The sequence below is a fragment of the Trachypithecus francoisi genome, unplaced genomic scaffold, assembly GCF_009764315.1.
Source record: "Trachypithecus francoisi isolate TF-2019V2 unplaced genomic scaffold, Tfra_2.0 Lachesis_group7, whole genome shotgun sequence".
NCBI classification, from domain to species: domain Eukaryota; kingdom Metazoa; phylum Chordata; class Mammalia; order Primates; family Cercopithecidae; genus Trachypithecus; species Trachypithecus francoisi.
Window position 1 is genome coordinate 99,351,298 of NW_022681472.1, and position 12,926 is coordinate 99,364,223.

General features: G+C 50.0%; 1 protein-coding gene across 11 annotated transcripts in view; it reads left to right on the forward strand.

The window, feature by feature from the left end:
* Window positions 1-12,926, forward strand: part of MROH1 (maestro heat like repeat family member 1) — a 118,917-nt gene that overhangs the window by 21,162 nt on the left and 84,829 nt on the right. The window lies entirely within an intron of this gene.

Sequence of the window (12,926 nt, forward strand, 5' to 3'; positions counted from 1 at the left end):
TCTGGGACTACAGGCGCCCACCACCTCGCCCAGCTAATTTTTTGTATTTTTTAGTAGAGACCAGGTTTCACTGTGTTAGCCAGAATGGTCTCTATCTTCTGACCTCGTGATCCGCCTGCCTTGGCCTCCCAGAGTGGTGGGATTACAGGCGTGAGCCACTGTGCCCAGCCTTTATATTTATTTTTAGTAAACAAATTTATTTATTCATTCATTCATTATTATTATTATTATTATTTTTGAGATGGACTCTCAGTCTGTTGCCCTGGTCACTGCAACCTCTGCCTCCCGGGTTCAAGCGATTCTCTTGTCTCAGCCTCCTGAGTAGCTGGGACTACAGGCATGCGCCACCACACCCGTCTAATTTTGTATTTTTATTTTTATTATTTATTTATATATATTTTTTGAGACGGAATTTGGCTCTGTCGCCTAGGCTGGAGCGCAGTGGCACAATCTCAGCTTACTGCAATTTCCACCTCCTGGGTTCAAGCAGTTCTCCTGCCTCAGCCTCCCAAATAGCTAGGATTACAGGTGCCTGCCACTATGCCTGGCTAATTTTTGTGTTTTGGTAGAGATGGGGTTTCACCATGTTGCCCAGGCTGGTCTCGAACTCCTGACCTTAGGTGATCGGCCTGCCTTGGCCTCCCAAAGTGATAGGATTACAGGCATGAGCCACCATGCGCAGCATAATTTTTTTTTTTTTTTTTTTTTTTTTTTTTTTTTGAGATTGATTCTTGCTCTTTTGCTCAGGCTGGAGTGTAATGGTGCAATCTTGGCTCACTGCAAGCTCTGCCTCCTGGGTTCACGCCATTCTTCTGCCTCAGCCTCCCAAGTAGTTGGGACTACAGGCACCTGCCACCACGCCCAGCTAATTTTTTGTGTTTTTTAGTAGAGACGGGGTTTCACCGTGTTAGCCAGGGTGGTCTCGATCTCCTGACCTTGTAATCTGCCCGCCCTGGCCACCCACAGTGCTGGGATTACAGGCGTGAGCCACCGCACCTGGCTGCCTGGCCTAATTTTGTATTTTTAGTAGAGATGCGGTTTCACCATGTTGGTCAGGCTGGTCTTGAACTCCTGACGTCAAGTGATCTGCCTACCTCTGCCTCCCAAAGTGCTGGAATTACAGGCGTGAGCCATCACGTCTAGCTATCAGCTATTTGTTTTTTTTGTTTTTTGTTTTTTTTTTGAGATGGAGTCTTTCTCTGTTGCCCAGGCTGGAGTGCAGTGGCGTGGTCTCGGCTCAGTGCAACCTCTGCCTCCCGGGTTCAAGCAATTCTCCTGCCTTAGCCTCCTAAGTAGCTGGGATTGCAGGCGCCCGCCATTGCACCCAGCTAATTGTTTGTATTTTTAGTAGAGATGGGGTTTCACTACGTTGGCCAGGCTCGTCTCGAACTCCCAACCTGGTGATCCACCCACCTGGCCTCCCAAAGCTCTGGGATTACAGTCGTGAGCCACTGCACCTGGCCCATTAGCTGTTTTTTAAAAATTTACTTTATTTTTATTTGTTTGAGATAGGGTCTTAATCTGACACCCAGGCTGGAGTGCAGTGGTACAATCACAGCTCACTGCAACCTCGACCTTGCGGGCTCAAGTGATCCTCCTGCCTCAGCCTCCTGAGTAGCTGGGACTATAGGCATGTGCCACCACACCCAGCCAGCTGTCTTAGCTATTTTTGCCCCATTGTGTTCCCGGTAGGAGTGCTAGGACTAGCTTGTTGGGAGGTTGATTAGAGTTGCACTTATTCATAGGTTAGTCTGACAGGGCTGCCCTCCTGCTTGGACAGGGTTGTTTTGTTACTGGAAAGGGGTCCTGATCCAGACCCCAATAACTGGTTATTGGATCTCTCATAAGAAAGGTTTAGAGGCAAATCCACAAAGCGAAAGCAAGTTTATTGAGAAGTAAGGAAACTGGCCGGCCGCGGTGGCTCAAGCCTGTAATCCCGGCACTTTGAGAGGCCGAGACGGGCAGATCACTAGGTCAGGAGATTGAGACCATCCTGGCTAATACGGTGAAACTCCATCTCTACTAAAAAATACAAAAAACTAGCCGGGCGAGGTGGCGGATGCCTGTAGTTTCAGCTACTCGGGAGGCTGAGGCAGGAGAATGGCGTAAACCCGGGAGGCGGAGCTTGCAGTGAGCTGAGATCCGGTCACTGCACTCCAGCCCGGACGACAGAGCAAGACTCCGTCTCAAAAAAAAGAGAAGTAAAGAAACTGAGAAATGGCTACTCAATAGAGAGAGCAGCCATTAGGTCTGCTGGTTGGCTATTTTTTGGTTATTTCTTGATGACATGCTAAGCAAGGGGTGGATTATTCATGTGTTTTCCAGGAAAGTGGCAGGCAGTTTGTGGAATGAGGGTCCCTCCTTTTTAGACCTGATGTTGCCATGGCATTTGTAAACTGTCATGGTGCTGGTGGGAGTGTCTTAGTAGCCAGTGCATTATAATTAGTGTATAGTGAGCAGTGAGGACGGCCAGAGGTCAGTGTCGTCACCATCTTGGTTTTGGCAGGTTCTGGTCGGCTTCTTTCCTGCATCCTGTTTTTGTTTTTTTTTTTTTTTTTTTTTTTGAGACGGAGTCTCGCTGTGTCGCCCAGGCTGGAGTGCAGTGGCGCGATCTCGGCTCACTGCAAGCTCCGCCTCCCGGGTTCCCGCCATTCTCCTGCCTCAGCCTCCGAGTAGCTGGGACTACAGGCGCCCGCCACCGCGCCCGGCTAGTTTTTTGTATTTTTAGTAGAGACGGGGTTTCACCGTGTTAGCCAGGAGGGTCTCGATCTCCTGACCTCGTGATCCACCCGCCTCGGCCTCCCAAAGTGCTGGGATTACAGGCTTGAGCCACCGCGCCCGGCCCTGCATCCTGTTTTATCAGTGGGGTCTCTGTGACCTGTATCTCGTGCTGACCCCGAATTATCCTGTGACTAAGAATGCCTGACCTCCTGGGAATGCAGCCCAGTAGGTCTCAGCCTTGTTTTACTCAGTCCCTCTTCAAGATGGAGCCGCTCTTGTTCAAACCCTTCTGACAGTGCATTTACCCACTGATGTGGCTGTCCTCTGGGCTTTACATGAGCCTGGTGAACACAGCACGTAGGTGCTGGGCATCGAGCCCTTTTCTCTGTGGCTGAAAGGCCCCATTACCTGAGACATGCTGAAATCAGTGTCTAATTGTCAGACAAAATTAGGGCTGACCTTGCTATTTGAGGAAACGGCCAAAGAATACTAAAGGTGGTTAAAAGAGTGTATTAGTCTGTTTTCACGCTGCTCTAAAGAACTACCTGAGCCTGGGTCATTTATAAAGAAAAGAGGTTTAATGACCCACAGTTCCATAGGCTGTACAGGAGGCATGGCTGGGGTGGCCTCAGGAAATTTACAGTCATGGCGGAAGGGCGAAGGGGAAGCAAGCATATCTTTACATGATGCCAGGAGAGAGCGAGCGGGGGGAGGTGCTGCACACTTTCAAACAGCCCGATCTTGTGAGAACTCACTGTCACGAGAACAGCAAGGGAGAAATCCACCACCATGGTCCAGTCACCTCCCAGCAAGTCCCTACCCCAATATTGGGAATTACAATTCAACGTGAGATTTGGGTGGGGACATAGAGCCAAACTGTATCAAAAAGACTTTGTTATTTTTAGCAGTTCGTAGCAAAATGTAAGTCTGCTTTGTAGGGGAGAAAAAGGGTGGTGATATCTTTCCTCACCCATCATATCTTTCCTCACCCATCATAAGTGTCATGGCTGACAGTTCCATAACAAAAGACAGATTAACAAGAGAAAAGCATAACAAGCTTATTTCATCACAGTTTAATGGGACATGGGAGCCTTCAGAATGAAGGCCCAGAGACCCAAGGAAGTGATCTGATTTTATGTGTAGGTTCGAAGAAACAGGAAACTGTGTAGAAGTGGGCTTGGATGGCGGGTGTGAACCATGGGAGCATACTGGGGGCACCAGCAGGGCCCATCTCGAGTTCTCCTGGGCCTCTCTGACCAGCACTCTTTCCTCCAGTTGGGGCAGGACCCCTCTGCAGTGCGGGTCTGAGACCTACAGTCAAACAAGGTTGGCCAGAGAATTTTTTTTTCTTGAGACAGTCGTATTCTCTTACCCAGGCTGGAGTGCAGCGGCACAAACGTGGCTCACTGCAGCCGTGACCTCCCGAGTTCAAGTCATCATCTCACCTCAGCCTCCCAAGTGGCTGGGTCTACAGGTGTGTGCCACCACGCCTGGCTAATTTTTTGTTTTTAGTAATGATGGGGTTTCGCCATGTTGGCCAGGCTGGTCTCAAACTCCTGGACTCAAGCATTCTATCTGCCGTGGCCTCCCAAAGTGCTGGGATCACAGGCTTGAGCCACCAGCACCCAGCGAGAATTTCTTTATGGCCAGGTTTTGTACAGAATGGTGGAGGGAATTAGAGTGATATTTACAGGGTTTTTTTGTTTGTTTCTTTTTGTTTTTGTTTTTGAGATGGAGTTTCACTCTGTCGCCCAGGCTGGAGTGCAATGGTGCAATCTCAGCTCACTGCAACCTCGGCCTCCTGTGTTCAAGCGATTCTTTGTCTTAGCCTCCCAAGTAGATGGGATTACAGGTGCCTGCCATCATGCCCAGCTAAATTTTGTATTTTTAGTAGAGATGGGGTTTCACCATGTTGTCCAGGCTGGTCTCATACTCCTGACCTCAAGTGGCCAGGCTGGTCTCATACTCCTGACCTCAAGTGATCTGCCTTCCTTGGCCTCCCAAAGTGCTGGAATTACAGGCGTGAGCCACCACCTGGCCAATATTTACAGGTTTTATGACTGCCTTGGGGGAGAATGAGGAGGAGAGAGGGGAGGGCAGAGCAGGTCTGAGAGGGACTTTGCTCCTGAGGCCTCCATTCTGGGGCATCCTCCTCTGAGCCCCAGCCGCTCCATGCTTGTCCTACTTTGTTTCTGATTTTATCCCTTTTCTAGCCTTTACAGTTTTTTAAACTGAATTTTTAAAAAGTCTTCCTTCACAGTTGGCATATTTATATATGATATACATGCTGAGCTGGAAACACTGACCCTGTGGGCTCTGACCCTTCCCAGGGACCTCGCCTGCCCTAGTCCTCTTCTGTCGTCTCCTCCTGCAGACCGCCTCCGTGGGTTTGGTCACTACCTGCAGTTTCTGCCTTTTGTTTGTGGGTCTCACCGCAGCTGCACTTCGCTTGGCTGTGTCTTACCTAGATAGCAGGCATGGTTCAAAGCCCACTGAGTCTCTCCAGAAAGATGTGGAACAATAGGGAAAAGCAATGCCACATCCCCCTCCAGGCCTCAGACATCAGCGCAGTGTCCTGGGGTACACCTGGAGCTTTACAGGTTTCATCTCCTGTCTGGCATCTGTGTTTGTGCTTCTGTTTTTACGAACCCAGAAGCCCATGACTTTGTAGAATGTGACCTGTTCCACTGAGGGGTGCTGGGCCTCACGGTTTTAGATACATCCAGTCTTGTACACGTCAGCCAGGGTCCCACACAGGACAGACAGACTCCTCAGGGGCCATCAGGCCATGGTGAGGGACGGGATTTGGGGAAGAGAAGCAAGAATAGTAAAACTGGATTTTCAAAATTTGTGAGTAGAAAAACTCAAACTCATTTTGTTTTCTCTGCTTTTACACCACACAGCAATCAACACAGAATACTTCTGTGACCAAATGTGGGGGGCTTCTCTCCACCAGCAAACAGCAGTCCGTTGTGCAGTGGACACCGGCTGGGTGTCCTCAATTCAATTCCGACACCATCCACCTGGAGGTCGCGTCAGACCCCGCAGGTGGAGGGCTCAGCCCCACACGATGGCCCTGCTTCTGATGCCAGTCGCAAGCTCCAGGTGTGGCCTGTGCTTCTGACCGACCTGCCATGAATCAGGGTTTTCATGACCCCCTCCTTGGGTTCGATGAATTGCAGCAGTGGCTCACAGAACGCAGGGACAGAGTGGCCTGCCTTTACCCATTTATGACACAGGCTGTGAGGAAGGGTGCGGATGCACAGCAGGTGGAGGAGATGCTCGGGGCAGGAATGGGGAGGGGTGCGGAGCTCCCGGGCCCTCCTGGGAGCCACCTCCAGGCACCTGCGTGGGTTCCACTACCGGAAGCTCCTTTTGAGTTTTTGTGCGCAGTTGCACGCATGCTCACTTGAGGCATTCTTCCCTAACCAGCCGAGTGTTTCTAGAGGAAGGCCATGTACTGGCTAAACACTACCATGTCACCACAGTATGCTTGCTGGAGCCCATCCACCCAACTCCGGAGATCCTCTAAGGAAGCTGCTGCCACCAGCCTTAGGTGTTTTCTTTCTTTTTTTTCCTGATTCCCCCATGCAGAAGCTTTAGGTGTTTTCCATCTGTTGTGAGACTGTCTTTCCCTGGTGCTGGCAGTGACCAGTTATTATTTTAGACGCCTAAACAACTGCCTGACCATCACCTGATGACCGCCTGACATTCCTAGTTGGGGGCCTCTCCTGCCCTGCTCATGTCTGCCTAGCGGCCTGCTCTACCATCCTCTTGTCCAAGGAGACCCGGGAGCAACCTGGAAAACTAAATTCCAGGCTATGACAGACAGAAAGGGAGACTGGACACACCGCGTTATACCTGCTCCCTTTTGAAGTTTGTACAACCAATGAACATGAGGTTAAAACAGACCGTAAGTCTGACAAAACAGACTCTTTGTAGCAATAAAATTCCAGACTGGATTCTGGCATAGCATCACATGTCTGATGGTGGGCCCTGAAGGAAATAAAACTATTTTACCCCAAAATCTATTTTTGACATATTTTGAAATGACCCTGCAAAACCATATTTTGTGGGGAAAATTGCATCTGTGGAGAATCTCCTTCTGTTTCCAGGTCTTTATCTGATCTAGAAGAGATTTAACTAAGAGTCTGACACCTTTAAGGTCTGAAAAGAGACATTTACCATCTATTATCTCTGAAGCCTGCTACCTGGAGGCTTCATCTACGCAACAAGAACCTTGACTTTCACAAGCCCCTTTAATTCAGGCGTTTCTTTCTGCTGACTTCAAGTCCTCAGACAACGTTTAACTCTTTTTTTTAATTTTTTTTTCCTGAGAGGGAGTCTTGCTCTGTTGCCCAAGCTGGAGGTCATTGGCACGATCTTGGCCCACTGCAACCTCTGCCTCCTGGGTTCAAGTGACTCTCCTGCCTCAGCCTCCTGAGTAGCTGGGATTACAGGCGCGTGCCACCACACCGGCTAATTTTTGTGTTTTTAGTGGAGACTGGGTTTCACCGTGTTGGTCAGGCTGGTCTCAATCTCCTGACCTTGTGATCTGCCCACCTTGGCCTCCCACAGTACTGGGATGACAGGCGTGAGCCACCGCGCCCAGCCAGTTTAACTCTTTTAACTAGTTGCCAATGAGAAAATCTCGGAATCCACCTGTGCCCTATGAGTACTCCCCGAGACGCCCCGCCTTTCTAGGCTGAAGCAGTACACACCTTCCATGTATTGACTTACGTCTTTGCCTGTGATTCTGTCCCCTAAGATGTATAAAACCAAACTAACCTGACCATCTTGGGCGTACTTTCTCTGGTGTTCCCCGGGCCATGGTCACTCATAGTGGCACAGAATAAACCTTGTTAGGTATTTTAGAGTTTAGCTTTTTTGTCAACAATATTTTTATTTAAAGGGGCTCATTACTGTGTTTGCTTTCCTTGAAGAACTTTCCTGAGTGGGCCTTTTCCAACTGTGAGTGGAGGCAGGGCTGTAAAAAGTATGGTACTTTTTTTTCTTTTTTTCTGAGGCAGCGTCTCGCTGCGTTGCCCAGGCTTGAGTGCAGTGGTGCGATCTCAGCTCACTGCAACCTCTATCTCCTGGGTCAAGCAATTCTCGTGCCTCAGCCTCATGAGCAGCTGGGACTATAGGCATGTGCCACCACTCCTGGCTAATTTTTTTTTTTTGTATTTTTAGTAGAGATTGGGTTTCGTCATGTTGGCTGGGTTGGTCATGAACTCTGACCTCAAGCAATCCACTGCCTTGGCTTCCCAAAGTGCTGGTGATGTAGGATTCTTCTTTTTTTATATATGTTTTTTATTTTATTTATTTATTTATTTTGAGACGGAGTCTCGCTCTGTCACCCAGGATGGGCTGGAGTATGGTGGCACAAACTGGCTCACTGCAACCTCTGCCTCCCGGGTTCAAGCAATTCTCTTGCCTCAGCCTTCTGAGTAGCTGGGATTACAGGCACACGCCACCACATATGTCTCATTTTTTTGTATTTTTAGTAGAGATGGGGTTTCACCATGTTTGTCAGGCTGGTCTCAAACTCCTGACCTGATGATCCACCCGCCTCGGCCTCCCAAAGTGCTGGGATGACAGGCCTGAGCCACTGCACCCAGCCATAGGATTCTTCTACTTGGTCCCTTTGCAAGCCCTAGCAGTGCCCCGCCTGGGCCTTGCCTAGCCATGCTGGCGTGCCTCAGCTTGCCTACATTATAGCTTGTAACCGTGTTTGGTGGTTCCTGAGCTCTTGTACCACACCCAAGAAGAATGAGGATACAGTGGACATAGAAGGGTGAGGAGGGCAGAGAAGAATTTTATTGAGCGATGAAAATGGCTCTTGGTGGAGAGGGGAGCTGGAGAGGGGATGGGAAGGACAGGTCATCTTCCCCAAAGTCAGGCTGTCTCTTCGCCCAAGTTAGGCCAGCTCTCCTCTACCAACTGAGTCTGAGTCTGGGGTCTTTATAGGCACAGGATGAGGAGTGTGTGCTGATTGGTTTGTGAGTCTGCAAAAGAGGTTAAAGTGAAGACACCGCTCAAAGGTGGGCGTGACGGTGTAGAAAGCCAATTAGAAAAGGGTAGGTATATGTAAAATAGGTGAAGGGTGGGGATCAGTCAGAGGAAAGCGCGCCAGACAGGAAGACGGCTCTCGATCCAGACTGAGGATTTAACTTGTAGCTTGACTTTAAACTATCTTCGGCTTGAGGTGGGGTTTCTCGGGGGACCCATCCCTCTCTGTCTAGGCATTTGGCTGCCTCCTGTCACCATCATGGGGATTACAGGCATGAACCACCACGCACGGCCAAAAATATTGTACTTATACCATAAAATCAAACAATTCAAACCAACCCTGGAACAGAAGTAATACATAACTTTTTTTTTTTTTTTTTAAATTCAGGGATGGACTCCCTCTGTTTCCTAGGCTGGAGTGCAGTGGTGCAATTTTGGCTCACTGCAGCCTTGACCTCCAGTACACAAGTGATCCTCCTGCTTCAGCCTCCGAAGTAGCTGGGACCACAGCCGCACCACCATACCTGGCTAATTGTTTTTATTTTTGTAGAAACAGGGCCTACTATGTTACCCAGGCTGGTCTTGAACTCCTGGGCTCAAGCAATCCTCCCACTTTGGCCTCCCAAAGTGCTGGGGTTACAGGCGTGAGCCACTGTGGCTGGCCCCTGTCCATTTTTCGTAAAATGTAGATGCCTATGCCTTTTTCATGGGTTCCTGTTTTCCAGTTGCATAACCCATTGCAGACTTGCTGAGCCAGTCTGTCACCCTGCACTGAGCACTCAGTCACCAGGACACAGAGTGACAGATTGGAGATGCCACAGTTGTGAGTGGAATCTGCAAAGATTTCCCTCAAACTTTCTCATATACGTGAAGAGAATTAGTAGCTAAAGATGGAAGCATAATGCAACTTGAGCTGTGTTTTCATGACCAAGAACCAGAGGAGATGGCAGCTGTGGGTCTGGTTGGGTGAGTATTAATGCCCTGCTGCACCCGAGCTGCCCCTCCCAGCAATGGGTCTGGTCAGATGTGTATAAATGCCCTGCTGCACCCGAGCTGCTGCTCCCAGCTCAGCCGTGCTCTGACTAGATAGAACCAGAGCAGTTTACACTGATTTTCAATCATTTCCCCTACTTCCTGCACTATACCAGCCGTGCTGCCCCGGCAGCTGATCCACCCACTTGGAGCCTCGGCTCTGTGGCGTCCCAGATGGGGGTGGGCTTCTCAAGGACCACATTGTCTCCTGCCTGGGAAGAGTGTCCAGATTATGAAAGTCAGAAACCATAGGCTGGGTGCCAGGGCACACGCCTGTCATCCCAATACTTTGGGAGCCTGAGACAAGAGGATCACTTGAGGCCAGGGGTTTAAGACCAGGCCGGGTGCAGTGGCTCACACCTGTCATCCCAGCACTTTGGGAGGCCAAGGCGGGCAGATCATGAGGTCAGGAGATTGAGACTATCCTGGCCAACATGGTGAAACCCTGTCTCTACTAAAAATACAAAAATTATCCAGGTGTGGTGGCACGTGCCTATAGTTCCAGCTACTCAGGAGACTGAGGCAGAAGAATTGCTTGAACCCGGGAGGTGGAGGTTGCAGTCAGCCGAGATCATACCACTGCACTCCAGCCTGGGTGACAGGTTGAGACTCTGTCTCGAATGAATGAATGAATACATAAATAAATAAATAAAAATAATTAGCTGGGGCTGGGTGCAGTGGCTCATGCCTATAATCCCAAAACTTTGGGAGGCGGAGGTGGGTGGATCACTTGAGACCAGGAGTTCAAGACCAGCCTGCCTGGCCATCATGGCGAAACCTCATTTCTACTGAAAATACAAAAAAAAAAAAATTAGCCAGGAGTGGTGGCGCATACCTGTAGGTCCCAGGCACTCAGGAGGCTGAGGCATGATAATCACTTGAACCTAGGATACAGAGATTGCAGTAAGCTGAGATTGTGCCACAGCACTCCAGCCTGGGTGACAGAGCGAGACTCCATCTAAAAAAAAAAAAAAAAATTTAGCTGAGTGTGGTGTTGTGTGCCTGTAGTCCCAGCTGCTTGACAAGTTGTGGCAGGAGGATCTTTTGAGCCCGCAAGTTCAAGGTGCAGTGAGTTATGATCGCACAACTGCACTCTAGCCTGGGTGATGGAGTGAGACCCTGACTCAGAAAAAAAATGTGACCAGGTGCAGTGGCTCACGCCTGTAATCTCAGCCAGGTGCGGTGGCTCATGCCTGTAATCTCAGTACTTTGGGAGGCTGAGGCAAGCGGATCACAAGGTCAGGAGTTCGACACCAGCCTGGCCAACATAGTGAAACCCCGTCTCTACTAAAAATACAAAAAGTAGCCAGGCATGGTGGTAGGCGCCTATAGTCCCAGCTACTCTGGAGGCTGAGGCAGGACAATCGCTTGAACTGGAAGGCGGAGGTCACAGTGAGCTGAGATTGTGCCACTACACTCTAGCCTGGGCAACAGAGTGAGACTCCGTCTCAAAAAAAAAAAAAAAAAGAAATGATTCTCTAATATAGAATTTAAATACAGTCTGCCTGCAGAAGCCTTAAAGGAAAGGGAGTCGTGTGTAGCCTGTGGGCAGAGGTGGCTGGCACAGTGAGACTGATCCCCCACCAGCCTCACTCTTGCCTCACTGCGGCACCCAACACTCGAGGATGGGAAATCTAACAGTGAAAATCAACCCCAGCTGAAACTCCTCCCCAGAGAACTGGCAGGTTCCACGTGGACTTCATGTTCCATGCTGAGGCTTGTGACCTGCACTGGCTATTTTCAGGAACAAAAATCACTCCCACTTGTGGGTCTGGGGTAGACCATGGTAGTTTATAACTCGTTCCGCAGAGTGGCAGTGAGCACCCCTGTCTGTTACCGATGCTGGGACTCAACGCTTGAGACAGTTGCGTGATTCTGAACACGTGTGCCACAGCCACCTGCGGCGAGTGTATGTGGGCCTGGGAGCTGCCTGACGCTGCCCTGTCACCGGTACTGCTTCACGCCAGGGCCAAGTGCGTGTCAGGTGGTTGGGTGTCAACTTCAAATAGTTTCTGAACAAAACCAAGACTTTCACGAAGCTCCCAAGCCTCCCTACTATTGTTTCTCCTCCAAACAACCTTGTCATGTTCTCCTTCAAATGTCCTTCGTGGCTGTCTTCACTGAGCGGGTAGCACTTCTCCCATGTGGGCCCACCCCCACCTGCCATGGCTGCCATAGCTGTCAGAGTGCATGAGGGAAACGCAGACCCCGTGACCATCAGTGTCTCATATGGCTTGAATCTGTGTCCCCACCCAAATCTCATGTTGAGATGTAATCCCCGGTGCTGGAGGTGGGGCCTGGTGGGAGGTGACTGGATCCTGGGGGTGACTTCTCCCTTCAGTGCTGTCCCCATGATAGAGTTCTCAGGATCTGGTTGTTTGGAAGTGTCTGCTCAGGCCATATAAGATGTACCTGCTTCCCCTTCATTTTCTGCCATGATTGTGTTTTCCTGAGGCCTCCCCAGCCATGCTTCCTGTACAGCCTGCAGAACTTTGAGCCAATTAAATCTTTTTTCTTTTTAAGTTACCCAGTCTCAGGTATTTCTTCTTTATTTTTCTCTTTGAGACAGTCTTGCTCTGTCGCCCAGGCTGGAGTGGCATGATCGGCTCACTGCAACCTCTGCCTCCCGGGTTCAAGCTTTTCTCCTGTCTCAGCCTCCCAAGTAGCTGGGATTACAGGTGCCCGCCACCATGACGGGATAATTTTTTGTTTTTTTTTTTTTTGAGACAGAGTCTTCGCTCTGTGGCCCAGGTTGTAGTGCAGTGGTGCCATCTCAGCTCACTGCAACCTCTGCCTCCCAGGTTCAAGCGATTCTTTTGCCTCAGTCTCCCAAGTAGCTGGGACTACAGGCGCACGCCACCACACATGGCTAATTTTTGTATTTTTAGTAGAGACAGGGTTTCACCACATTGGTCAGGCTGGTCTTGAACCCCTGACCTCAGGTGATCCACCCACCTCGGCCTCCCAAAGTGCTGGGATTACAGGTGTGAGCCACCGTGCCCAGCCTGTATTTTTTTTTAGTAGAGATGGGGTTTCACCATGTTGACCAGGCTGGTCTCGAACCCCTGACCTCAGGTGATCTGCCCCTCTCGGCCTCCCTAAGTGCTAGGATGACAGGCGTGAGCCGCCACGCCCAGCCTTGGGTATTTATAGCCATGTGA